Consider the following 27,282-nt stretch of genomic DNA (forward strand, 5'->3'; position numbering starts at 1 on the left):
GAGATGACATTCATAAAGCAATGGATTCATCAGAATCAGAAGTATTGTGGCAAATATCATGCTGAGTTCCTAAAGCAGAGAAGATCAGTCTAAATACTTTAGCATTGTGCTGAGGAGTAGTAGGAAATTCGATTGACCAAAGGAAAGCAAAGCTAGATTAAGGACTACCTTGAAGGCCAGGAACCTAAGAAGAAAATAGATGTAACCAAAATCTGAAAACATTGATCACTTTGGAAGAAAGATGCATGTCTTCACACATCACATCTACCTTTTCCTTTTTTTCCTCTGCATCTGTTAAACTAATTTTGATGAGTAGTCTAGGTCAGTCAACTTCATATTAAATTGTAATTGACTATACCATAGAATTCATTGTGGGTAGCACAGGAAGGAGTGTGGAGGGGATTGCCCAGCTGATGGACAGTCTTCCACCCTGACTCACTGCTTTGATATGGTTTCTATATTGTGATTCTGTATCACATTTGTATGAAACACAGCTTCACGAATTTATAATATTGCAAACAACAGTGATAGGTAGTAAAATCATAAAATCCAGATATGCAAAAGGACTTTTAAGGCTAAAAAAAATTTTAAATTGATGGCTTCCTGCCTCAAAAATGCCAACAATAAATTTAGAGCTCAATAAATCTTTTTGAATTGTTTAATTATAGGTATGAAGCCCCTGAGGACTAATGATGATTTGCAAAGGTACCCTCCTTGCACCTGGAGGTAAAGAGAGAAATTTGGAGCCTAGATGACTGCATAAACAAATCTTGTTACTTTTTACCAATATACTACCCGTACCCAAATACTGTGTAGAATTTCTATTTGAAGATCCCAAACCTAAGTTTTCCTTGTCCTGTCAATTCCTTGTATATCTGTGGTCTCTTTATCTAAAATGTATAAAAACTGCCTGCCTTGGTCATTTCTTTGGGTCTCAGTTTCATTATTGGGCCTCCATATGTATGTAATAAAACTTTGGCTTTTTCACCTGTTACTTTGTCTGATGTCAGTTTCTTAGACCAGTTAGAAGAACCTTGAAGGGTAAAGGAAAATTCTTCTACCCCAACAATATCATGTTGCATTATCATTGCTTAGGGTAAGACACATATTTTACTAAATTCATTGGCCAATCCCACAACAATGGGAGTAAAAAAAACAAACTTGGAATCAAATAACTATATTAATCATAATCTCAGAACTAATCTTTTTAAACAACAGATATATTTCATTTACATTGCACTAAATTTTATAGTTATTCTTCCTTTTCAAAACTGATTTATTGATCAATTCTATTACCCAATCACATTTTAGAATATATGTCATCAAAATTTGCACATCTCATTAGAACTATCTTAATTCATCATAAAGGTAAATTATTTCTCCCAATTTATTCTAAACTCTATGACATCACTTTTTTAAAGCACATTGTCTATTATCAGCTTTGACTATTGTCTAATGTCTTTACATCTACATCCCTACTTAGTGTGTTTTCTAAGATTTTTTAATACATTGCAAAGAAAATTATTTAAATCATCCAGCCACCATAATTTATTTCGCACATTCTTTGTGCAGAGCATTGGGCCAAATGCTGCAGGGGAAATACCAAAGAAGGTGCCATTGTTATTGCTTTTGGAAAGAGGATGGCACCTACAGTCCTAAGACTCTAATTGGCTCTAACTTTATGTGGTTAGACTTTATTGCTAATTTTTAAAAAGTTTTGAGACATTACTTTCCACTTATAATTTACAGCAAGTGTACTGATTTTCTATTTATGGGACTAATATAAGATTTTTAAAGTAAGTTCACAAAATTAAAAATTGAATTGTTTTAAAGAAAAACTGAACATTCCATAGACTATGCATATGAAATAAAGTTATAAAATAGATACACAAGTGACTCTGTCACAAGCCTTAGAATACTCTCTACATGCTAGTACCTGCTATCTTTCATGTCTAATACTGTTTCTACTCCTGCTTGAATTTTATTCACCATTTACTATTATAATTCCTTGCACACAGGTATATTGCAAACCCCCACACCCATCCCTTGTCTTTCCCAATATTGGGTCTGCTTGGAATTAACCCCTTTAATCATGGGTAGATGGAATATCTCCAACCCCATTTATCTGCCTGACAAATGTCTCCTCACATTTTCAAATTTATCAAAATACACGTCACTACAGTGATGTATACTATTTCCAAATTCATCTTCCTAAATTCTTAATCTTCAAAGATGGGTTTCAGTCTATTGTGTATCTCTAGGTACTTGCCACAAAGCTTGAACAAGACAGGAACCTAAGTAAATGTTTTTTGAGTGAATGATTATTACTTTGACATAAGAATTTAATGTTTAATATATTAGAGCTATAAATAAATATTGTCTATTGACTCTGGATAGCAATTCCACCAAAGCTTTCTGTTGGCTATGTTTGCTTCTCAAATTCTAAACAGAAGTATATACAATCCTGAGCAGTGACAGTCTCCAGATGTTGCTTCCAGAAGCCAACAGCTCATCTTTATGGCCTATTCTGAACTCTAACTGTTTTCCATTACATATTCTCTCCTTTTAAATAATCTCTTTAATTTAAAAGCCATGCATATCCAGCCTTCTGTCCTGCATCACAAGATGTAGGGGACATTATTCCAAGGCCTGTGCCTTAATGGATAGGACAGCAAATGTCCCTTCTCCCTCAATGTAATGTATCAATGATTTCTAAGGATAATTTAGTCTAACACTCCACAAGAGGTTGGAGTATTTGTTAATGGTTCTGTTTCCTAGAAGAGAATTATAAGCTTCAAAGCACAACATCGCATCAGTTACTTGTAATTAGTCTTTGGCATTAAGAAACAGACCATTTTAGCCTGAATATGACTTTGAGTAGCCTCCTGGTTGGTATCTACAACCTTTCCTCAAAAATTCTTTAAACAGGGACTCAGAAAAAAGATGGTGGTGTGAGAAGTGAGGCAGAAACCCTCTCCCAAAATCATATAAAACATGAAAATAGAGCAAATACAACTAATCCTGAAAAAGCAAATTGAAGACTGCAGAACAGACTGCCTACATCTGGGGAGAAGAGAAGACCTCACAGAAGAGGGTAAAGTAGCAAAGCCATGATCCAGTGAGACCCAAGCCCTCCCCCAAACCCCAGCCCACAGGCAGAAGGAAGAGAAATGGAGTGGAGAAGGAGTAGGAGCCCAAGACTGCTGAATACCCAGCCCTAGAGATCTGCTCCAGGAGCAGGAACCCACATTACATGGTGCTCTGGAGATTAGTGGGGTTAGAGAGCAAAGGCAGATGGAATACTTAGAGAGACTGAGATTCCAGCCACTTATTGGAGAACAGGTACATTGAGGAAACAACAAATGCTGGTGATGATGCAGAGAAAGGGGAACCCTCCTACAGTGTTGGTGGGAATATAAATTGGTTCAACCATTGTGGAAAGCAATATGGAGGTTCCTTACAAATCTAAAAATAGAAATACCATTCAACCCAATAATTCCACTCCTAGGAATTCACCCAGAAAAAACAAGATCCCTGATTCAAAAAGTCACCCCAATGTTTATCGCTTCACTATTTACAATAGGCAAGATATGGAAACAACCTAAGTGTCCAATAATAGAAGAATACATAAAGAAGAGATGGTAAATATACACAATGGAATATTATTCACCCATAAAAAGAAAACAAATTATACTATTTGCTACATGGATGAAGCTAGAGGGCATTATGCTCAGTGAAATAAGCCAGGCAGAGAAAGACAAGTACCAAATGATTTCACTCATTTGTGGAGTAGAACAACAAAGCAAAACTGAAGGAACAAAACAGCAGCAGAATCACAGACTCCAAGAAGGTACTACCGGTTACCAAAGAGAAGGGGTTGGGGAAGGTGTCTGGGGAGGGAGGGGGAGGGGATTAAGGGGCATCATAATTAGCACTCAATATAGGTAAGTCATGGGAAGGCAGTATAGCACAGAGAAGACAAGTAATGAGTCCATAGCATCTTACTACACTGATAGACAGTGACTGTAATGGGAGGGTGAGGACTTGATAATATGGGTGAATGTTGAAACCACAATGTTCATGTGAAACTTTCATAAGATTGTATATCAATGATATTTTAATAAAAAATTCTGTATACACATATATGTCAAAAAAAGAAGCAAGACCATTAGTAGAGAATCAGTCAGATTACATTTGGGTTTTTGTTAATTTATTTGTTTGTTTTTGCTGTTTCAGAAAAAGTCACTCAGTCCATTCTCGTCCATTCTATGCAATCCATTCTGGGTATGAGGGAGAGGGATGATGACTTCCCTACAACAGAATCAGCATGCCAGTGTCTGATCCCTATTTATTTCTTTACAAGTTGTGTACACCCAAATCATTTGGTTTCAAAGGACAGAGCCTTCCCAGGTTTCAGAGAAAAGGAGCTCATTTTTTCTAATCATTTAAGTACCATTCAGTCTAATTTGTAATCTATGGACATTGCCAGAGAAGGCAAATAGTTATTGTGGTTAAGATAGACAGTCTGGAAGTTCTGAAAGCAGTGGAGTGGAAAACTAGGATCTCAAGTTAGGACAGTGGATTGAGAAGGGGCTTCCTAATCAGAAGTACTAGATAAATGATCTAAAAGGACCATGCATTTGTCACCATTTAAATGCCTAGAAGTACTAAATCAGAGTTGGGGACAACAGACTAGCCTGTCTTCACAGGACCTGTGCCAAGAGGCCTCGCTAAGGGAACACTGCATAGTTTGAACCCAGAGTCTTAGATAATCTGCCATTATGTCTCTGTTAAAAGTAGAGTTATTCCCCCCTCCAAAGGCAGATGTTCAAATAATAATTCTCAGAACTTGTGAATATGTTATGTTACATGGAAAAGGAGAATTAAGATTGTACAAACAACTAAGGTTACTCACCTCCTGACCTTTAAATAGGGAGATTATCCTGAATTACTCAGGTGGGTCAAAAGTAATCACATGAATCCTTAAAAGTAGATGGGACAATTAGAAGAAAAAGCCAGAAAGATGGCAGTGTTAGAAAGATCCAGCTCAATGACTGGATTTTTAAGAGTTAAAGAACTAAGGAGAGTAGGTAAGTCTCGATATGCCAGAAAAGGCAACAAAACTGATTCTTCCTTAGAGCCTCCAGAAAGGAGCGCAACCCACCAGCTTGATTTCAGCCTACTGAGATCTGTGTTAGTCTTTGAATCTACAGAATAGTAATATAATAAAGTTTTCTTGTTTAAGACAGTAAATAATTACAGCAGCAATAGAAAACTAATACAATAACAAATGCCAGGAATTTTTCCTTTGCGACCATGTCTGCCTCCTGGGGAGCATTTTTCTCATCACACAGGATGACTCTAAGCCAGAGGAACCCCCTGGTCACTTTGCAGAATGGCATATGGCAGATACCAAACTTGTACTTGGGGTTTAAACTAAGCTCACTCACTAAACAATCACAGGGCAGTGATAGGAAAGGTAAGGACACCTCTGCTTTTATAATGGAAATTGGCTCTCTATTATCTCCACACTGCCCAACACACAGATTACCTATACTTGCACCCATCCTGTCCTCTGCATCATAAATGGGGATTTACTACCTTTCTACCTATTTACAGATGGTGATTTGAAACCCAGTGCTTTCTACCTTCACAGGCACTTGACTGAATTGACTATTTTTCCTCTGTATTGTGTATTGAATCTCTCTCTCTAGAATGAAAACTTCCTGTTGTGTTTCTTACACATTACTAAGTCTCTTTCATCAGCAAAAATCAACAAAGAAAACCTCTTTCTATGCTTTATCCTACCTGTCTAGTACCTTGGGGAAAATGTTCTCTATAATAAAAGTACTGCTACTCCATGGGTCCATTTGTTGCCTCCCTTTCTTTCTTCAAGTCAAACCGAGTCATAGCTTACCTAAGGTGATCATGACTCTGTGCCACTACATTCAGTGGACATTCTTTGAGAGATTAATATTGCTGACGTCTCCCCATGTCTTCAAACAGTTCTTTATCCAGACATTTGCAGAGAACCATTCTCTATCTAGGAATGTTATTTTTTTTCTCCATTTGTCCTGATTATTAGTGTACATATCTCAGACTGGCACTTAGGGAAGAACTGCCTGATGAAGTATAATCCTTCTGTTATATACTAACCATAATTATGTTTTTAAATGTGGGTTTATGATGATTTGATAATGTCTATCTTTCCTTTAGGGATGTAAACTCCTTGATATCAAGGCCCTTGCCTGTTTCTGCTTTCCATTATACTCATAATTTCAAAAACATTGCTAGGAGCAATCCCAACAATAGTGATGGGCACTCAAAAAACATATTTCAGTGAATGATAATTTTCAAAAGGGAGAAATACATACCAAGAGTGAGAAATTGGTAACACTAAGTAGTGATATGTGATAAGAACATGCTAAACACTTTGATGCCTCATCGTATTTCACCTTTTAAATGATCCAATGAAAACAATAGTTCCATTATGTAGATGAAAAAACTGTAATTTGGAGAGGATAAACAAATCCTTCAAGTCCTCACAAATAAAAGCAGCAAAATCAAAACATGGGATTAAGATATACTCAGCTCAAAGTCCAGGCAACATTGTCTTACACTCATTGTGTCTTTATTTAAAATACTAATATTTTGTTCATTATGAATTTTTACATCAATTTTAATTTTTAAGAACATTACATTAAACTATTATTTCTCTTGGTAAATGTAATTTTGGTACCCTCTTAAATTTTGCTCCTGAAACAAGCCTCTCACTTGCCTTACTAACCCCATCCTAGTACGGCCCTGCACAAATTATAGAGTTTGGTCCAAATGTTCACTCCAAAAGTAAGCTGTATATAGAATTCAGCAGTAGAAATCTTCCCTCTGAGGGAAGATAGGATAAATTAGTATTCTTAACCTAGATTAGAAGAATGAGAAAAAGTTTAATAACAGACTGCAATCCCTCAGTAAGGTAATGACTAGCAATCTGAAAGGAGCAGTGCCAGGTGATTCTCTACCATGCCAAGGGCTGAAGAAGAGAGAGAAAAACCTTCGAGGATTTCCTATGCAGACATCAAAATATGTTTATGCTCATCACAGACATAACTCCCACCACATTCTGTTGGTTAGGGCAAATAACAAGGCCAGTCCAGATTCAAGAAGAGGGCAAATATACTTTACCTCTTGATGCCAGAAGTTGCAAGGTTACATAGCCAGGGGTGTGTGTTCAGAAAAGAGAATAGCTTCCATAATTTTTGCCAATAATATACTAAAAGTGGCAATGCTAGTACCATCATACCATTACTAGCACTGAGTAAATTACTCATTTGTAAATCTTTGTTAATTTGGTTGGCAAATAACAGTATGCTGTTGTTTTATTTTGCTTGTTGATGCTTAGTGTTGAACTTCATTTTGATAAATGTGCAGACCACATTCCACAACATAATCGTCTCTGGGAGAGAACGGATGATTCACAAATGAGACACTCCATTTTTGTCGGGTTTTGTTTTTGTTTATCCTTATAGAAGGAAAACCACAATTTTGTCTGCCCATTTAACAGATTTAGGCCAGTTAGTTCTTGGAGACATACAATCATTTGGTTTGGGCATAGTGTCTGTGTTGGGAAAGGCCATGGGCAGGGCAGACAAAATCTGCTGAAGTCCTCTATTAAAAATGCACTATCTGAGCAACAGTTAATGTCTCCAAGGGTAAGTAAAAATATTTTAGAACCACCTGGGAATGGGCTAAACAGAAGACCTGATTTCAGCCTCCTGGACAGTTTTCCTATCCTCATCCAAACTGAAGGAATGAATCAGTGATGCAAGTTCCCTCAGTTTCATTATTAATGAAAATTGTTAAAGAAGAACTTAGCTTTTTCCCCCATGTATTGTTTATATGCCTGTTTAAATTCAAATTTGAGCCAGTAGCTAGGGAAATAAGAATATTTGAAGTATATGGCAAAAATCTCATATGCTGAAGCCTGATTTAACCAGAAGTATAAATGCTGAATTATACACCTCCCACTTACTCTAAATTGAACTGCCCATATCTTTGTGGGACTGCCCACAAGGTGTCTAATGAGTTATATGCCAGTGCTTATTTAACAAGAAAAGAAATCAAATAGAGCGTAACTGAAACCTGGGTACATTTTGTTTTTGTTTGTTGCAGAGAGCTGTCAGATATTTCAGTCCAATCTTAAAGTTGTTGCTTCCTTTTATTGCAAGTCGACTTCAGAATTTTAGTTACCTCTTGCTACAAAAGGTTTCAGTTTACAGGGTGGCAGGAAGAATGAAGATCGATGCTTGCCCGGTCTGGTTGGTCATACCAATTTGTACTGCAATCTAGGTGCTGCAATCTCTGAGATTTGAGTTTAAATGTGTGCCTTGCAGCTTTAGAAGAAAGATGTGGTCTGCATACAGCTGTAGATCAACATTGCCAGTTTATTCACAGGACAAGGCATCCATCATGCTTGTGTACATAGGTATTTCATGGTGCAGAGAAAGAAAGGAAAAGCAAAACAAAGATGGGATCAGAGAAGAAAAGAAGGGAGAGAAGAAAGGAATGAGGGAAGAAATTTGGGAGGAAGGAGGGAGTGAAGGATACAGGGAGGTGATCTCATTGTTTCTCAAAACCACATAGTTACAGCTAATCTTTAGGATAACAAATCATAGTTCATTCATTTATAGAAAATAGCATCAGTTGAACATCAAAAATAATATTATTTAATAAATACATTTTTAATAATAATCTAATAAGAACTAATCCCTTTAAAAAGGCTCTCTCCTCCAGTTTTAGACTATCATCTGATGAGAAAGAACAGTAGTCAGAGGAGAGCTTAAAATAGTAATTGAGTCAAAATCAGTCCAGATAAGAAATATATTCCCTCTTCACTCAGCTCTTAAGGAAAGAAACCTTCAGATTTATACAGGCATATTTTTAAAAATCATATTTTCAGATAGTATCACAATTATCACAATATTCCAGAGATGAGGATAGTGAGGCCCATATAGAAAAGCTATTTACCTTTTGTAAAAAGTTGTATGCAGTGAATAATCATCAGTGATTCATGCTTAAGTAAACTTCATAGCCATTAGCTTAGAGATACTTGCAATAGCCCATATTTTGCTCATTCAGTCATTATTTTATATTCTCTGTCTCTAAAGAATCAGTTTAATCATATGGCATGATGATGCTAAGGGCTGGCTGAAGACCTTTAGAGGCCCTAAATACCAGAATGAGAATGTACCCCCACACAATTAAACCACGACCAATACAAAACCATAAGTATTAGGAATTGCAATATTTCTAATTTTTCCCACAGAGACTCTGATTTTTTAAAAATCATATATAAAATACTTTCCAAAAAAGATTTGGTGTTTTTGTTTCCTGGGTCCTAAACACAACCTTGACCTGATTCTTGGGTATTTCAAAGTGACAATGTGTCAAACATCAACACTGCTGTAGCACTACATCTTAACATTTAATCTGTTTCCTCTCTCCCCATTTTCTTGAATATTTTAATTAAGAATCATTTTAATAGAAACATTTAAAATACCTAATAAAGTCTTAAAACAGCAGCCCCAATAAAGAAAAAAATGCTCCCTTTAAATGTACTTGTCAGCTTTGCTGAGCATTCAGAGTAGCCGAGTATATAGTGCTACTTTGAATTAGTTATTTGGTTTTCATCAAAGCATTATACTGAATAAGTTAAACATCTCTGCTCCTAATTTAAAATGGTAATGAGAAGCTGAAAATGAGAAGCAGTGAAATGAGGAATATCAGGGACATGAACGTCAAATTTAATAAAAGGGTTCTTTATCCTTGCTTTAGCTTTGGCTTTATTCTTTGACCAAAAAAGAACATTGGAATCTTGATATAAAAGAGAAGGCCATAAAATGAAGTGTAATGACTTTAGAGATGAATGTATCGGTTCATGCATTATTTGGTATTGAAATTTAGAATCTCTTAGAAAACTAAATTTCCAAACCTATTAAAAAGACATAATTAATAATTCTACCTGAAACAATTTTGTTTTGCATTATTATTACAAACATTGTATGAAGATATGCTTTAATCGAATAGCTTTGATGAAGAATTTACCTGATGGCTTTCTCAAGAGGAGTTTTACAATTTTAAGTATCTTATTATTTGGTAATTGATATTATTTCTATATTTGAACATTATTTGCTAATATAAAATAGCTTATCCAAGATTCCACATGAGGAAGTGGAAGGTATTCAAATTTCCCAAGAAGATATAATCACCCCATGATGAATTAAGGTATTTTGTCTTTAAAATGATCACTATCATATAATTCTTACATGTTTAGAGCCAAACTGCATGAGAAGACGATAGCGTAATACAGGGTAGAGAAAAGGAGGTTAATTACAGTTTGAGATGTCGTTTTCATCTGACTGACAAAACCATTTCAACTGTCAAAAACCATTAAGAGCTGAGCTTGGGCATTGGTAGGTGGATTATATGGCCACAAGAGGGCAGCAGATGGTCTGAAACTAACGAACTGAGCTGATGGCATGTATAATGATTACAGAAGTGAGGGTTTTTACTGCAAAACCAGCATTTTCTAAATTTTGGTCTCCCAGGTAGGAATCATGAGGAGAACACACAAGCTGCTCTGACTATAGTAATGTCTTATTTTCTCCTTTCCAATTAGGAGAATAAGAAGTTTAGCAAAAATTAGAGGCTACTAGAATGAGTAAATGGAAATAGTTGCTTGAACCATAGAAAAGATGGCTTACATGTCTTGCAATGTATCTTGAGAAATTAGCTCAAAGGTAGCTAATATAATTTCTCAGTCCTAGCCTATACCTTTCATGTGTTTTGCAATTTTCATAAAATTTTTCTTTACAATTTTGCCTTTGGTGTGTTTCTAGCCAAAATCCTTGAAACAATGGGAAGAAAATTGGACTGAGAATCAGGATACACAGGTTTTAGAGCAACTTATTTCACCCTATAGACTAACTAGTCAAAGTCAGTCATTTTTACATAAATTATACATTTTTTTGATATCGTTCTCATAGAAAATATGAGTTTGGGTCATGGGTATCTTTCTCTAGTTTTTAAAATAATTATGATCTAGCACATTAGACTACATCCTAGGTTCTTTTTCATTCATTCCTTTTATTATGTGCTGTACCCCAAGACAGAGAGACAGGCTTTCATCCTGAGTGCCTGACCTGTAAGCCTGAAATATCACTACCACATAACTGGTCCTTTTAGGTGATGGCTCCAGAAGAATAGCTTCCATGTCCCAATTCCTAGCCTATCTAGCTGATCCTGCTCTTTGAGAGATACTTTCTCCATAGCAGAAATAAAGCTTTTCCGAGTGATTTTGTGTCTACTGTGTGCATGTGTGGGTGTTTGTGTGTGTACATGTGAGTCTTACTAGGTCAGTGGATTGGCCTATTTCTGAAACTAGTGCTGCCTTACTGCAGATCACCATGACTCCGAATTTCCTAGTCATTGCTCACTGGTCTTTTACTCCGGTTCCCCACACTCAGACAATATATCCAGCCACCTATACCCTAAATACTGGGTTGCTATAACAAATTACCTCAGACTGGGTGGCTTAAGCAACAAACATATCTTTCTTATAATTCTGGAGACTCAAAAATACAAGATCAAGCTGCTTGCAAATTCAGTGTCTAGGGAGACACTCCTCTTCTTGGTTTGCAGACAGCAGCCTTCTTGATGTACGCTTACGTAGTAGAGAAAGAGAGAACATCTCTCTCATGTCTCTTCTTCTAAAGTCACTGACTTTATTCATGAGGGCTCTACTTTTATGATCTAATCATCTCCCAAAGCCTCATCTCCAAATACCATCACATTAGGGATTAGAGATTTCTTTTTAAGTTTTTTATTAAGGTATGATTGATATACACTATTACGAAGGTTTCACGTGGGAGACACCAATATTCACGTAGCCTTAAGCAAATTATGTGTGTGTATGTATATATCCTATTTTTTCTTTCTTATTACTGTTGTCATTATTATAGTGTACACTCTTAATACTCTACTGGACTATTAAATCGACTCATAACTTATTTCCCCTCCTCAGGCTCTCTTCACTCTAATCTATCTTCCAGAGAGCTGTCAGAGGAATCTTCCTCAGTGTGATTCTGATCATGTTACTTCCCTCCTCAAAAACCTTCAGTGATGACCCTTTTCTTACCAAATCAAATGTGAATGCTTGGCAAAATGACTAGGGCTGTCTGGAGTAGGACCCCTGACAGCATACTCTGAAGAGGCAAAATGGAACTCAAGAAAATCTGAGCTATGCACTGGGCACCCACAGTTGTGTCCTTCATTCTTCTGATTTATAAAAACAGGGTAGACTACAGAATCTTGCGGTCATCTTCTGAAAACAATGTTTCCTGAATATAGCTCTTCAGCTTTAATTCCCTACTTCTCTACTTCAGATAGCCAATATCACCAAAAAGAATAAAACTATTGGCCATTCCTAAAAATGAGCTGTACTTCTACCAACATTGCTGGTATTTCATAATGATCTTCACTCATAAACTGTCCTTACAGCTAAAGTGTCCATCAAAACCTTGCCCATCATTACAAGTTTGCTCAAAATACCTTCAAAAAATTATCTCTTGCCTCCAAACCTCTTTCAAAAAAACCACTGCATTCTCCATGTTAATGTCTTAGCTCCTGCCTTAGTTAATTCAGGCAGCTATAATACCATACACTGGGTGGCTTAAACAACAAACATTTATTTTTCACAGTTCTGAAGGCTGGGAAGTTCCAGATCAAGGTGCTAGTAGATCTAGTGTCTGGTGAAAGCCTGCTTCTTGGCTTTTACATGACCACCTCCTCATTCTATCCTCACATGGTTGAAGGAGAAAGAGAGCTCTCACATATCTCTTGCTTTCATGTGTCTCTTCTTATATGGGCACTAATTCCAGTAAGAGGCCTCTACCTTCATGACCTAACTGCATCCCAAAGGTGCCATCTCCAAATACCACCATGTTGTGGAAAGGATTTCAACATATGCATTTTGGAGGGACACATACATTCCTTTTGTAGCATATATGCATTCAGTTTATATAATTTATTTGAAGTAATCAAGTGAGCAGAAACCATATTTCTTTCACCTTTTTTTAATCTCCTTATGATCTTGTTCATTATAGGTTTTTCAATAAATTGAGTGACTTACTAAATTATAGGGTATTAAAATCAATATATTCAAATTTCTGATAATTACTTAAATGAAATTATTAGGCCCTGATGAAGTTCCAGATGAGAGTTTATCTACCTTTCATGTGATGATTCACTGTGAACTAGAATTCTGAAGGGTCACTGGCAGCTTATAGTCATAGAGAGGGAAGAAAATTTCCTTGTGACTTGATTTGTTTCATCAAAAGAACTCTTCTGGAGCAAACAAAGATTCTGAAGAAATTGTATTGAATAGAGCCTTCAGTGAGACCTTTAAAAGAAGATATTTCAAAGGGTCAAATTTATTTCTTAGAATATTAAAAAGAACTTCTCCTTATAATAATATCATTTTAAAACTGAAAAAAATATAATAATATTTACTAAAGCACAGGTACTTAATTAAAAAATAAGAAGTTGATAAGGATATATCATCTTTAAAGAATTTAGGGGGAGAATAGATATTTTGAATTCTGTAACAGAGAACTGAATATAAAAAGAAGTTATTTAGATAGTTCATGTAGTAAAAATATATGTCACTTTTCCTTTTCAAACAATAGAAACAACTGATGATCATGACTCTTGGAAATACTATCTTAATTCATAACTTGTGAAAGTTAAGAACAACCAATCAAAAACAGAACAAGGCACGCTTCACAAAATTGTACCAAAAATAGCACTAATTTTGAAAAAAAAATTGGGGGATAAAAATATAAAGTCACACAGCACAAGACAATTTTCTTCAGAATATCATAATTCATTTTTTTGCCTTTGGGATTTCTCCTACCTCCAAACCTCGTTCTAGCACTCCATCATTCCTCAGGAGGCAGGAGTTTCCTGGGGCCTCAGAAAAAGACAAAGAAAGAGATCGATACCACTCTGACTTACCATATCTTCCAAAAGTTGCACAGGTTCATGATGTCTTCCAGTATCACAGGTGAATCAATAACCTAATTTTAAAGGAGGATATTTGTTAAATATTACATTAAAATATTTTAAAACCCTTTACCCAGCAAGGTTGACCTCCTTCCTCATAAAAATATTTTAAGATATATGAAATTATAACAAGTCTGATGACCCACCCCAAAAGGATGCAGCAAAGGCACGCTGGACAGTTTAACAGTATACTAGAGCCCTTGGCTGTTTGTCTGGGTTACACCAGCCATTTTGTAAGCCATATATTTATTTTTTGACTGAATATATTTTCAGAACTCCAGATGCACCTGACTGGACCCTGTGCTGTACTCTGTGGATATAAGGATATTTAAAACACAACTCCAGTGTTCCTACCCTGTCATCTAATTGTCTTAGGTTCCTTGAAAAGTCTGTGTCATTACAACCTTGCTATCTTCTCCTAGCATTCTTGTGACCAAAATCATATACCTTCAGGATAGCAATAATGTGCTTTGTATGAAATATAGGCCAGCACCAATAGACTGAGATATGGATGTCAGATAAAGTATTCTGGACTTGTCACACAAAACTTGAATATCATCTTACATTAAACTTTTCTTATGTGAATGTCAACTCACTTGTTTAAATTAGAAAACTATTCCTATATGTAAAGTAATATATCATTTGAAAGTTTACTTTTATAAGTTAAAGATATGTATTGTAAAGCATAGGGTAATTCCTAAAAAATCAAACAGTGATGTGTAAATACACGAATCAGTGAGTTAGAATGGGAAAAACAAAAATTTCCTCAATTAGTGAAAAAATAAGAAAGGAAAAAATGTAATGATAGGAAAGTTTTTTTAAACAAATAGCATAGTGTTAATATGAATCTAACAAATTTGATACTTACATTAAATGTAAATTTTCTATGTACCCCAATTAAAGGGGAGAGATCACCACACTACATAAAAAAAGCAAGACCTCTTCTGTACTATGAGAAATGTACTTTTACTTACTACAAAGAAAAGGTAAGTTAAAAGTAAAACCTGGAAAAGAGATCTTGCAAGCACAAATCATAAGAAAGTTGGAGGGGTTCTATAAATATCAAAGTAGACTTCAAAACAAAGGGTTATAAGGGATAAAAAAGAATAACCCATAATGATTGAAGGATCAACTCATTAAGACAACCAAAAGTTCTAAGTTTATAATATGCCAAATAACAAATCTTCAAAATACTTAAAGCAAAATATGACAGAACTTAAACGAGAAACAAACATCCACATTGCAGATGGAGACTTCAACACTCGTCACAGACAAAGAGCAACCCTGCAGAAGACCTGAACAACACTGCCTACCAGGTCGATCTAATTGACATTATAGAATAATCCACCTTACATTATCAGAATACACATTAGCTCCAAGAACATATGAAATACCCATAGACCGTAAAACAAGTCTCAGTAAGTTTAGGACTGATATAATAATATATTTTCTGACCAAATTGTTATTGAAATAGAAGCTAAAGTAGAAAAATATATAGAAAATTTATAGTATCTGAAACTTTTAAAACACAAGTTTAAATAACTCATGGTTCAAAGAAGAAACTGCAAAAGAAATCAGAGAATATTCTGTACTAAATAAAAATTAAAACACAATATGTCAAAATGTGTGGGATGATGCTTAAGCAGAGTGTATAGGAAAAAGTCACTTTTATTTTAAATACTTAGATTAGAAAAGAAGGGTCTCAGGTCAGTGATCTAAGTTTGAAAAGGAATAAAATAAAAAGGAAGAGCAGATCAAGCACATAGTAAGCAAAAAGTAGAAAGTATTAAAGATATAAAAGGAAATAAATATATTAGAATACAGACAAATAATGGGAAAAAATCAGTAAAAGCTCACAAGGACAATAAAATTGGTAAATGTCTTGCTAGATTAATTTTGAAAAAAGAGAAAGAAGAGACAAAAACAGCAATATTGGAAATAAAAAGGCTATTACACATATTACAGATATTAAAAGCATAATAAGAGAATTATATGGAAACTAAGTCAATAAATTTGAAAACATGGATGAAATGGACTAATTCTTTAAAAAGGCATAACCAAACCAATTCAGAAAGAAATTGAAAATTTGAGTATTCATATGTCAACTAAAGAAACTGAATTTTCATTCAAAACTTTCCCACAATGCAAACATAAGACTTAACTGTCTATATTAACCAGTGTTGTTGAACATTTAAGGAAGAATTAATACCACAAATTAATCTTTCACAACTCTATTAGATAACTGGAGAAAAAAAGGAAAATCGCTCACTAAATATTATAAGGAAAACATTATTTGGATACCAAAATCAGACAAAGACATTGCAAGAAAATATAACTTCATGGACATAGATGCAAAAAACCTTCAAAAAATATTAGCAAATGAAAACTAGCAATGTATAAAAAGGGTATTACATCATGAAGTTTTCTGAAGAATGCAAGTTTGGTTTAAGAGTAAAATACCATTCAAGAACTAGTAAATGATGTTGCAAATGGCAGAATTTCCTTCTTTGACACTGAATAATATTCCATTATAGGTATATATCACATTTTCTTTATTCATCTGCTGACAGACACTTAGGTTGTTACCATATTTTGGTTATTGTAAATAGTGCTACAATAAACCTAAGAGTACAGATACCTTTGAGATCCTGATTTCAATTATTTTGGATATATATAAAGGAGTGGAACTGCTAGGTTTAATGGCTCTATTTTTAATTTTTTGAGGAATCTCCTCACTGTTTTCTATAGCTGATACACCATTTTACATTCCCACCAACAGTGTATACGGTTCCAATTTTTCCACAACCTCACTAACACTTCTTACGCTAAGTGAAATAAGCCAGTCACAGAAGGATAAATACTGCATGGTTTTACTTATATGAGGTATCTAAAAAAGTCAAAGTCATAGAAGCAGAGAATATAATAGTGGTGGCCAGGGTGGGAAGGGACTATTAGAGGTGTATAAAATTTCAGTTATGTAGATGAATAAGTTCTAGAGATCTGCTGTATCATATAGTAGCCTAGAGTTAACCATACAGTATTGCGCACTTCAAAATTTTTTAATGATGCACAAACATCAAATTGTACAAATTAAATATGTACAGTTCTTTGTACATCAATTAATCTCAATAAAGCTATTAAAATAATAATAGAACCTATCTCAGAATTGTTTTAAGTATTAAATGATACAATGTTTGTTCCATGCCTGGCACAATGTCTGGCATGGGATAATCATTAAAAAATCACACAATATAATAAAATAATAAAATACTTTCAATAAAAAAGAACTAATAAATTAGTTTAGCCAGTTTACAGAATACTAAGTAAACATAAAAAATTTACTTATATATCTATACCCTAGAAAAATATGGAAATCAAAATTAAAACAATAACATTCACAACAACATACAAACTAAAAAAATATTTACGGAAAATCAGCAAGCTTAATGTGATACCTGAACACTGAAAACCATAAAAGAAAACTGCTGAGAAAATTTAACATCTAAGTAGAGAGATATACTATATTGATGAATCAGAATATTCAACATAGTTAAAATGCTAATTCTCCCAAAATTGAACTCTAGATTTTACTCAATTACAATAAAAGTTTGAGAATATTTTTTTTGGTAGAAATTAATTATCTGACTCTAAAATTTATATGAAAATTTAAAGGATCAGGAATAATTAAAACAATCTTAATAAAGAACAAAAGTGACAGAATTGTACTACTTGATTTAAAGAGTTTTACTCTAAAGTTACAATAATCGACAAAATGTTGTGCTGGCTTAAACACAGAAATACATATCAATGGCACAGAAGACTCCAGAAATAAACTGACAAATATATATTTACTTTATTTTTGATAAATTGCTAAGGCAATTCAATGGGGATTGTGTTTTTCAAAAAATAGCAATAGAACAACTGAATATCAATATAAGAAAAAGAAGCACTCAACTTTTACCTATACCACACACAAAAATTATTTGGAAATATATCTAGGCTTAAACATTAGAGTTAAAACTGTAAGATTTCTAGGAGAAAATCTTTATGCCCTTGGGGAAGACATATTTTTATTAGAGAGTTCACAAACATTAATAATTTAAAAGGAACTACTAATAAATTGAGCTTCATGGCTTCTTTAAAAAAATTATCTTTGAAAGATACAATTAGGAAAATTATAAGACATGACACTAACTAGGAGAAAATACTTGCAAACTTATTTCTGAAAATGAGGCTGTATCCAGAATATTTAACAAATTCATGTGTATCATTAAGAAGAATATAGAAATATTACAAATAGGCAAAAAGATTACAAATAGGAAAAAATGTCACAAAAGAAGATACATGAATGGCCAAGGTACACAAGAAAAGATGATCAACATTATTAATACTCAGAGAAATAAAAGTTTACATTGCAGAGAAATACTACATTATAACCTAAAACTAAAAAGATCATCAATATCATATGTTGGTTAAGATATGGAAAAACTAGAATTCTCTAGTGGGAATGCAAAATGATACAGCCACATTAGCAAACAGTTCATAACTTTCTAAAAAAGTTCAGCAGAAACTTACCAAGTACCACATAAGCCAGCAGTTACACCTCCAGGTATTTACTAAAAAAGAAATGAAAATATTAAGTCCAAACAAAGATACACAAAAGTTTTTATTAGATTTATTCATTGTAGCTACAAACTGGGAACAGCTCAAAAAACATTGACAGATAAATGGATTAACAAATTGTTGTATATCCATATGCATATTACTCAGCAATAAAAAGGAACATGCTACAAATACAAACAGTAATGTGGATAAATATTTAAAACATTGAACTGAGGAGGGAGTTCCGGGGACAGGGAAATAGGTGACAGAGATAAAGAAGTACAAACTTCCATTATAAACTAGGTAAGTTATGGAATGGAAAGCACAGCATAGGGAATATAGTCAATAATATTGCAATATCTTTATATGTTGACAGACGGTAACTACACTTGTCACTGTGAGCATTTCATAGTGCATACAATTATAGAATCATTATGTTGTACACCTGAAACCAATACAGTATTGTATATTAGTAATGCTTCAATAAAAAAAAAATCGTGCTGAGGAAAAGGTCAGATACAAAAGAATACATGTGATGCCATTTATTTAAAACTGTATGGATCAAAAGCAATGCAATGATTATCAAGGCCAGGGAATTGGGGAAGGATGACTGGGAAAGGTCACAAGGAAATTTTTGGGGGTTATAGGATATTCTATATCTTGATTATTATGTACAGATATGGCAAAAATTTTATTGCACCTAAAATTTGTATAGTTTGTAAATTGAACCTCAATGAAGTTATTAAAACTGCTCTCCTAAAATATTTTGAGCAGAAATAACATGGCAACTATTTCTGTTGCATAATATAGGTCTTATTACTTCAGAACCCACAAAGTTAGCACCACCTAAACCAGGCATCTATGAATTCCATCTAAAGTAATGGCCCATAGCTGAGAGCAAACCAGTCCAATTAATAAATTAACTGATTATTGATGAAAATTCCCTAGAAACATTCCAAGCTAATGATGCTTCAGGATTTCATTAATCAAATATTGAGAACATCTTGCACCTTTCTCTCTCACAAAGGACACTATTCTCCTTAGCAGTTAAGTCCTGAATCGTAAGTAAAATCCGGGAGTATTATAGGGGGTCTGTTCAGCCTAGGTAGAAAGAGCAGACAGCCAAGTTCTTTGTACATTCAGTGATACCCTTGTTTGACACAAGGGCCATTCTCCTGTCAACCCTGAATAAATGGCAAACCACAAAAACACTGACCTTGAAAATTGCAAAGTAAATTTGAGGAATTTAATTTTACTTGCAAATATAAAAGGAATGTTTCTAATCTGTAAGAATAAGAAAAAGAGAACAAACATTTTAGTGGTTTACTACCCTCACCCCTTTGTGTTCTCAAACCATCCCTTTTTTTAATAGCTTGGCAGAAAGAAGAAATATATCACTTATTCTGAACAGGAAACAGACACAGCAAAAAAGCAGCCCATGAAGCAGAGACTCTGTGAAGGCCTTTACAGTTCATCAGTGCACACAGATCTGGCCTCTAATGAAGCCATTTACATGCAGATGCAGCCCTGGGTATGTGGACACCAGTTCCAACTCTGGGAATTGTTGTTTCATCTAATCAAAAGAAATTTGCACATGAAAGCCACATCCATGTTCATTAACCTCACAGCTCTCTCAATATTGCTTCTCTATTATTCCTAACAAAATTGCAAACCTTCATATGATTAGGTACCCCACCTCAGAGTTTTATTTTCCTTCCACCCCCAATCCAGGCCTTCATTTGAACATAAAACTGAATGTTGGACTGTAAGACTGAATAATTTGTAAATACACTTATTGAAAACCAATCCTGTCCACCCACCTTTTCACATTGATTGGCCTGCGCAGTCATACTCTTGCTCTCTTCCCCAACCAAGGGAATCTGCTATGCTTATAATCTTATCATCATTAAAAATATAAAACTACTCTTCAAGATGGAAATTCTAAGACAATGAGTTTAATTGCCAACTTAATTTTCATGTGCAAACAAGATTAAAGTCACAGATGAGTCTGGTGGCAAATATTACTCAAGCATTACATTGAAATACACAGCCCATAACAAAGGTATTTGCAGCAAGTCCTAAACGCAAAATTCATGGTTATTAGTTAAATCAGGTCCATTACATACTTAATAAGAATATTACCTTTTCTGTCAATCCGGTAGATGTTAACAGTGCATAACTTGTTTCAGTGATCTGGCTACATTGTCTTCTCAAAGGGGACACATAGGGTGCATAATATTTGCACCCATTCTTATTGCCAAAGATAATACTAAGCTTGGACCTTCCAATATATGTAATAAGTGTATAGTAATAAATGTCCTGGAATTGTTTATTTTGCTAGTAATAGCAAATTGGGTTTCTCTTTCTACAGAATTAGAAGGCCAAGAATAACTTAGCTTTGTTAATGCAATTCAGCAGTGACCTACCGGGAAGTCTGGAGCTGAGAGGCCAGGCTGATCTTCCTGCCCACTCAGTGTATGGCCTTTTTGCTGAAGCTGCCAACAATAGTCTTAATTAGTGCAAATTATGATTTTTTAAAAATGTGGACACCTGCATAATGTGAACTAGATGGAAAATCCTACTATGTTTTCTATCAACTATCAAAACAGCTGTCAGATGTTGGTAATTTTCAGTTGTCATTGTTCTGAGAAAGATACAGATTACTAACCAAGAGGTATATTTCTTTGCGTCTTATTTGTATTAATGCTCTAAATCATCTAGACCCCTACTATTTCCTCTTCTAAATCTATATATTTATTTTTAGACAAAGCACAACTTGTAGATCCTCCATGAAACAAGCAAATACAGTATGATACAGTATTTTCAGTTTATTGAATGATGCTAAAAATTGTTATCACTTGATTATTAGTATTGGAGAATTGGCTATAATCATGGAGTCCAGCAAGTTCTACTATGTAAGGGCAGACATTAGATTAAAATGTCAACGACAGAGTCCTGAATTCTTTAGGGAAATGCTAAGCTTTCAGCCCAGTGGTTTTGCAATGGTGTTCCATGGATACATCACAGAAACCACGTAACACAAGAAGGTAGGAGTTCACCCCCGTCTACATTTCCCTGGTTGCCACACAAAGAAGTTCTAGTTTGCTGTAACAGAAACAAACACAAGATATTTTAAAGAAAGTTTCTGCTGTCAGAAGAATTTGAAATTATTGGCATATGCAGAACAAGAAAGAGGAGAGAGGGAGAAACAAGAAGAAATCATCTCATCACTTACAAAAGTAAAAGGAAATGGGAAATGATTCTGTTACATTTTCTAATAGCAGAAATACTCCCATGGAATCATTTTATTGCTCCAGTTGATAGGAGAGCAGTAAAACAACTGTTGGATTTCATTTTCAGTTGTTGCTTAGTCTGTAAGAATATTCAGCAAATAAATTTGCAAAAACTTTGAAACGGCCCATCTGTTCAGTTTAAAAGAAGAAGGAAAGAAAATTAATTAGAAAAAGAAGGACGAAGGGAGATGAAGTATTGGAAAATTTTTCTTGTTTCCTATTTGTAAATTATAGCTTGAAATAAAATTCCTTGAATTCTGTAATACTTATTAGTATAGAGAAAATTCCAGAGGGAAATGGTTCAAGAAGTAAAACTTACATATTGTATTTCTTAATCACTGCAGTTTTCTCTAACATCTTATAATCAAACAGTTTATATAAGGAGTTTTAGAATTCATAAATGCATAAAAGACCCATCATTAATTCACTTATTAATTCAATAATTGTTAAGCAATGACTAGATCCCAGATGATACGCATTTAGTGGTTCAAACTCTATTCAGTGCAAAGAAAGACAAGAGAGCAAACAACTACAATGCAGAGTGGTAAATGATCTGAGAGCAGTAGGCGCAGAGTACTGTGGGCTCTTGCAGCCTAGAAGTCAAAGAAGTCTTTCTGATGAAATTATGCTTATGGAACAAAAGTCAGTAAGTAGAGAAAAAGGAGAAAGTTAATCCAATTCAGGTATATGGCTGAAAAACACCCCATATTTGGGGGATAATAGGAAAGCAAATATTGAATATGAGGTTAATATTTTAGTCTCAAAATTAATTTTCCTCAAATTCTTGTTAAAATATTTATTATAGCCAAATGATACCTTCTCTTAAAGGAAAGCATTGAAATGCTAAAGATCAAAAGTTACATTTTATTTTTTTAAAGAGGAATAGTATCTATTTGGTCTAATATCAGATGCAGGTACCTTCTGAAGAATATTTTGCTAAGTAACTCCAAATAGAAACTGTGAAAGATATGAGAAGGATACCTCACAAATGCACAGTAAATTAGCATCTCTATTGTTCTGAGCTTAAAGGAATCCAAACCAGAGCTGTAAGATAGGGGATTCTTGGGGGTGGGGGAGGTCATACTTCTCACTGTAGTAGTCTGTCACTATTTCCCACTACCAAGTCCATAGAAAACTAGTCTAGGATGTGTTCCATGAAAAATAAGTTCTATGCTCAATTAGTTTGGAAATCACTTTGTTTCAAAGCCTCTCCTGGGAAATCCATGGTGCATATAAAAATTATACACATTACATGAAGTTTTTCTTTAAAGAAACCTCCTTAACATTGTAGAACTCAGTATTAATGTTACTGCTCAACACTGGTAATATCCCATGGGACTGGAGTTTTTGAAAAACAGTATAGTTCTTCATTATATCTAAGTTGTTTGCTGACAATAAAAATAATAAAACAATATGCAGTTTATCCATGGACACCATTGTGCACACGGACTATAGGTAGATAACAAAAGAATTCCCAAATATTCACAGCTTTTCCATGCTGTACCAAAAATTTAAGTAACAGTTTTTAATTCAACTTTTAAGTCTGTATTATTCAGGACACAACAAGGTCTCTTTCTTATGTTCATCTCCTTAGTAATGTATTAGATCAACAACTTTTTTGGCAATACATTTTTTCAGAATGGTACAATATTTGACAACATTAACTTTCACACTGAAACACTCCCTTCCTTTTTTTGTTTTCCACTGACTTTGGGGATTACTCCTTTCTCCAACTTTCTACTCAATGGCCACTTTTTCTGCAGGTTATTTGCTGTTTTATCCTCCTCTACTTATGGATTTTAATAATTCTCCAAGGCTTAGGTTGGGCATCTGTTCTTTATGCTTTCTTTCCATTTTCTAACTCATCATCTCTAACAGATTAAACTACTACTTGATGATCCTTAAATGCATATTTTTGGGTTCTTTTTTATATGAACTCCATCATCATATTTTGGGTACCTAGTGTAGTCCCAAAACTGAATAATTCAATACTAAAATCATCACTGATTTCATCACTGAAAATACTGATTTTCATTTCAGTGAATTTCTAGGTTTGAAATTTTGACAATATTTCTCCTTCAAACCTTATATCCAACCAAATATCAAACCTTGATCATATTATATTTCTTTCACCCACCTATATATATTTCTCATTCCAATCATCCTCTCAAGTTTATAGTTTTATATGCCTCCTGTCTCCCTACATCTCATCTCTACATTCTCACACATTGGTTTTCCTGAAATATATGTCTTTATGTCAATATTTTCTCACAAATTATTTTATGGTTATTTACTTTTTGAAAAACATTATGTACTACAAAATAGATACTCCACATACAAAATTTATAAATCCAGGGAAGGACAAAAGATAATAAACACCAAGAATATTCCTTATCCATTAATGAAAGTTAACATTTTTGTGTATTTTTCAATAATACCAGTATGTGCTTTTAGCCTTATTTACTATATAAAGAACATTACATTTTTGTGTCACAAATATTCTTTTAATACATGACTTTAATGAGCATTTCATGTTCTAAGAGGTATTGTAATTTCTTTAACTGTATCCCTATTGTTGGACATTTAGGCAAAATTCAATTTCTCAGTATTACTTATAGGACTGAAGAGCCCTCATTTTTAAAATCACCTCTGATTTTTTTCTCTCAGATAAATTCTTTAGAAGTGTTAGGCAGGAAGCTAAACACTAGTGGGAGGAGAGGTTGGGGGACTATAGGTTTCTCTACCAGTAAAAAGCCATTTGCCAGAGGAAGTAAAACCACAGGGGACAATCCCCAATCCAGAGCCTAACAGGGCATGCGCCAGAGCTGACCTAAAGCAACCTAGCTTCATTGTAATATCCTTAGCATAAATTTGCATTGTGGTTGTAATATCCTTAGCATAAATTTGCACTGTGGTTTGACTCCCCCTTGATGGGCAATCTTAGAGAATTCTGGGAACAAGCATGTGCACTAAAGGCTGACTTACATAACTGCTGAGCTGTCAATCAGCGTTCGTTGGCATAGATCGCACCATCTAAAACCCCTCGCAAGCTGCATGTAAGAAGCCGTCCCTGAACACTCGGGGCCTGTCAGACATTAGGTGGGCCTGCTCCGTTACAGAACATAATAAATCTGCTTGCTTTTTTGACTTTCCTTAGTTTCACTCTTTCCAGTTTCCCTGTGACACCGAACAGAACTCGTTTCCCAAGATAAGTAGTAATTTTGGGTCAAAGGAATGAAAATTTTCAGAAATATTGAACCAGTTTTACTAGCCTCAGCAGGACAGGGTTTCTTCTAAAACTTCTCAGAATTTCTTAGTGCTCATTGGATAATGAGCTTGGCTTTCAAAACTCTAACTTCATTTCATCATACTATAAATATTCCATTGAGATCATGGTAGTTTCCTAATTCTCTCTTAAATACAACACAATGTTGTGTAATTTCATGTTTATATTTATGATATTCTTTATTTCAGATTACTTTTTTATCTTCTTTCTCTATCTATACATATCATGCTGTTCTCCTCAACTCTTGATTATATGGTACACCTTTAATTGGCTTTCCCTTTCTCTGAACTCCTGTTTTATTTGAATTATTGATTAGTTTGTATAAATTTTTACCTGAATTATAATTTGAGGTTATCCACCCCCCATAACTAAAAGTTACTTCTAACATCTTCACACTTAACAAGACACTATGCATCTTAGGCTCAGTGAATGTTTGATGAATGAATAATAAATAGGTTACTAAGACAGTAACCTATACATTAGTGAAGCATCTACCTAATGTTAAACTCATTTCATTGGCTAGCTATTTCTTGATAGTTGAAATTTTAGCAAGACATTTTAAGAGGTCACCAAGTAAAACTTTATTTTCATAATGTTTTCATTTTGCATAATAACAATACCCTTTTCTTTGCCTTTGTATGTCATGAGAAGCTGAAGAAGCTAAATTTCAGCTTCCATTCTAAATCAACCCCAAAGTAAATCTTAGAATGTACATTCTAAAGTTATTCCCCCAAAATACTTTATACTCAGGAGCTGAGAATATTATTAGAGAGGAAAGAAAAATAATGGTGTATTCTTGGGAATTATTAAGATTTTTTATTTAATTGCAATGCCTGTAAAGTACCAGAATATTATGCCCAAGATTTACAGTTTCATGACCATCGTCAATCTTGCAATAACATAGCAATTAATTACAGCAAAAGTTTTGAGACTTACTACAAAATTAGAAGTAGGAATAGAATTTGACTCATAAGTACATTCAGGTAATCAACAGGATAGATATATAAGATTTGTTTCTACAATCCTTCATTATATAAATTTGTGATACTTTATTATGTATACTTTTGGCTCTTTCAATTTGGATAACTGATCTTGAAATGATGACAAATTTTTTTTGGTTACATTCTTTATTACAGTAAGACATTTATAGATGAAATCTCATTTAGTTGTCCAAGACCCCTAGCAACTATTAAGAGAAAATTAGTTATTCTGGGTTTTCTGATACAGGGGGATTTTAGGAAGCATTATGCAATCAAAGGATTATTCCTAATTTAAAATGACATTTCTGACTATATTTTTTTCAAGATAATTTCTGAAATAAAGACTTTTGACCACATCCTGTCTTACATAACACAGGTCTGTCTTAAAATGTCTAATTATGCAAAATGGTGAAAAACAATCCTTTAAACTAGCAAATACATTACAACTTTAATCCTATTATAGCATTTGTTTTATTTTTTTCCCCACAGATTTCTAAAACAGGTTATGAGTTTACACATAGAAAAGCACTTGGTTCCACCTTTAAATGATTACCTATCACCAGAAAGGAATTTGGAAGTACTGCTTTAATTTCCAGTTATTGTTTCTCCTTACTGACTAAAAGAAAAATCAGGACAACCCAGTTTGACCCCACAGGGACAGAGAGAGACCCCCAGTAGGTAAGTTACCTGATGTTAAAGAATCAGAGATTTCACTTAGTCTCTAACTTCTCCATTTTTGCTTGAATTTTGTGAAGATGTACATCCCTTACCATTCTAACACAGTGGCATAATACGGAACCAGGAAACCACTGGAGCAGATCATAAAATCCTTCGTCTAAAACTACTTAATGGAGTTCCGGTTTTTCATATAGACATATTAATTAATTTACGGGTCTACAATTTTATTTTAAATAGTTTATCTACCAGAAACAGTTGAAAAATGAGAGCAAAATTAGGAGAGCTAAATCTATGATTTATGTGTTTGGAAGAGGACTGACTTCCT

At 34.2% G+C, this 27,282-nt stretch overlaps 1 long non-coding RNA gene across 1 annotated transcript in view; it reads right to left on the reverse strand.

Annotated features, from left to right (window-relative positions):
- Positions 1–13,152: 13,152 nt before the first annotated feature.
- Positions 13,153–27,282, reverse strand: part of LOC140843101 (uncharacterized) — a 500,637-nt gene continuing 486,507 nt past the window's right edge. Inside the window, exons 5-7 of the long non-coding RNA XR_012120577.1 lie at positions 18,694–18,734; positions 14,071–14,132; positions 13,153–13,456 (exon numbers count right to left, since the gene is read on the reverse strand). This is a non-coding gene — a long non-coding RNA (uncharacterized lncRNA). The remainder of the gene's footprint in view (positions 13,457–14,070; positions 14,133–18,693; positions 18,735–27,282) is intronic.

The sequence above is a fragment of the Manis javanica genome, chromosome 8 (assembly GCF_040802235.1).
Source record: "Manis javanica isolate MJ-LG chromosome 8, MJ_LKY, whole genome shotgun sequence".
In the NCBI taxonomy this organism is placed as follows: domain Eukaryota; kingdom Metazoa; phylum Chordata; class Mammalia; order Pholidota; family Manidae; genus Manis; species Manis javanica.